Source organism: Poecilia formosa, unplaced genomic scaffold (assembly GCF_000485575.1).
Source record: "Poecilia formosa unplaced genomic scaffold, Poecilia_formosa-5.1.2 Scaffold505, whole genome shotgun sequence".
NCBI lineage: Eukaryota > Metazoa > Chordata > Actinopteri > Cyprinodontiformes > Poeciliidae > Poecilia > Poecilia formosa.
This window is the reverse complement of record NW_006800444.1, coordinates 34,828-37,309: the sequence shown is the minus strand read 5'-3', so window position 1 is coordinate 37,309 and position 2,482 is coordinate 34,828. Positions and strand designations below refer to the sequence as shown.

At 43.8% G+C, this 2,482-nt stretch overlaps 1 long non-coding RNA gene across 1 annotated transcript in view; it reads left to right on the top strand.

The window, feature by feature from the left end:
* LOC107834024 (uncharacterized) overlaps positions 1 to 1,662 on the top strand; it is a 17,553-nt gene extending 15,891 nt beyond the window's left edge. The window contains exon 3 of the long non-coding RNA XR_001659808.1: positions 1,561 to 1,662. This is a non-coding gene — a long non-coding RNA (uncharacterized LOC107834024). The remainder of the gene's footprint in view (positions 1 to 1,560) is intronic.
* Positions 1,663 to 2,482: the final 820 nt, after the last annotated feature.

Sequence of the window (2,482 nt, the reverse complement as noted above, 5' to 3'; positions counted from 1 at the left end):
AGCAGCACCAAACTTTCAGTGATTGATCATCATCGGGGCCCCTACAATACCCAACGGTCAAATGATGACATCACTGAGGCCACGCCCCCTGAGAACAGGAAGTGTCATGTTTTACTCTGAATGGTCGCTATTTGACCCCTTTAACCTCATCAACATGAAACTGTGTATACACATAGAAAACATGTTGGTGTGTCATGGATTCCAACCCTGTTTAGTTTTGATGGAGCAGGTGGGCGTGGCGGCGTGGCGAAATGACCTGTAACGCCGTGTCCATACGTTTGGCTCTAGATTCCACAATTTGGAGCCCAGCTGCACCAAACTTGACATGAGTGATCCTGGTGGGATGCCTGACGATCCTATGTCGTCATAGTCTGACGAACAGGAAGTGACTTTTTATGACTTGTGAAGCTCCATCTCTGGCTCTCTGGACCTAATCAAGATGATTTTGTGTTGGATGACAGATAACATGTTGGTCTCACTTGCTTTAAAGCGCCAAGAGTTTTCAGTTGAGGGCGTGGCCGTGGCAGCGTGGCGAAGCAGAGGTAACGTCGCCGCCATACGTTTGGCTCTAGATTCCACATGGTTCAGCCCAGCTGCACCAAACTCACTAGGATTCATCCTTATTCATCCCCGAACAGGAATCCATAAAAGTCGTTCATGGGCGTGGCCTAATTTCTCTACAGCGTCACCTAGAATTTTTTAAATAATCAGCCCCAAGCCATGCTTTAACCTAGAATTATGAAACTTGGTACACATGTATATAATGTCAGGACCTACAAAAAAGTCTCTTGGAGCCATGGTGCAAACCCAACAGGAAGTCGGCCATTTTTGGTCAAAATCCGCCATTTACTGTTTTTCATACATGTCGCATCTGATCTATCTCCTCCTACAGCTTTTGAGATACAGACTTCAAACTCAGTCAGCAGAGAGTTGAGACATTAAAGGTGCAAAGTTATCACAGGAATTTTTGTATGTCAAAGCATGTGGGCGTGGCTAAGTCCCAAACTTTGACTATTCACCATGAAACATGAATGTGAAATAACTTCCAAATGCCAGGTCAGAGCTGCATGAGGCTTTCTATGTCTCATTATAGACCAGCCCTCATCACAGTTAGGTGGTCAATTGATGACATCACCTTAGCCCCGCCCACTTCCGACAGGAAGTCACCTGTTTTTTCTACTGTATGTCTTACTTTTACTCTAATTCATATGGGTTTAATCCTGTGCAGACTGACATAAAATGACATGATGATGAACTCTGTCAATGCCTACTGACCCGTGGGGGCGTGGCCAAATGGCAGTCCCTCGCCATATGCATACGATCGTCTCTTATTCACAAACGCATCATCCGATTTACACCAGACTTTTTATGAGTGACACTTGTGAACCTCTAAGGAGCCTAATAAAGTTTAATTGTAATTTGACTCCACTGCGCCCCCTAGGTTAATCAAACAACTGTATCTCCTCTCTACATGGCCCAATCTGCTCCACATTTTTGGTGCATCGCCAGGGAACGCTGCCGAAGGCACCAAAGCGGATTGCATGGAGGACGGCGCGCGAGCGTCGGTGGTGGCTGGCGGGAGGCGGTGCTGGAACACCCGCGGTGGCTATAGGCCTGAGCGGCGCTTGGCTGCGAGGGCCGCTTGCGGCTCCGTGGAGCTTTAATTGGGGCCTGCCCATAGCAATGCATAGGGAGAGCAGTGACTGACTTGCAAAGCAAGTCAGTCACTGCCTCCATGCATTGCATGGCAGGTACCTATTGTTCTACACCCAATAGAAGGTCTTTTTATTATTATTGGGGCCTGGGATCAGATCTCACAATGTATTGTGGGAAGAATACATATTTCCTGTGACTATTCATGTTTTGCTTACATAAAATTATTACTTCTCTGAATTTTTGAATGTAAATTAAAATCCTTAGTATGAAAATTGAAATTTTTTTAGAAACAAAGAATTACCAACTTTCTTCATGTTTTTTTTATTTTGAACCATGAGTGAGAACAAAATGTGCGAAGCTTATAGTCATCGGTCTCTGACTTAATTTCATTGAACAAGGATTTTTAGCCATTGCATTTTAATGATGACTCAGTTCATGTATATTCCTATTATATATTTGACAATACTCTATGTATGTTAGACCACCATGGATCTATTTATCAGGACAAATCTAAAACCCTGGGACTAAAGTGATGGGCACATTTTGGCAGGCCCCTTAAAATTTCTGCAGGAATTTTCTAGTTTTTTCCCTGTTATTCATCAGCAATAATTGTTCATGTCTGGTTTCAATAACTGCCCAGTAGGGGGCAGTATCACTACCTGAATGATGATTAAATGAACCTCAGGGAAACATCAGGTCAAATATTGAGCTTCAGTTCTAGTTTGCATCTCATTATTGGGGGGGGGGGGGGACAATAAACAGGAACATTTATTTAAACCAATTTTGGGGGATCGGCACCCTTACAGTGAAATGTAATGTAAAATGT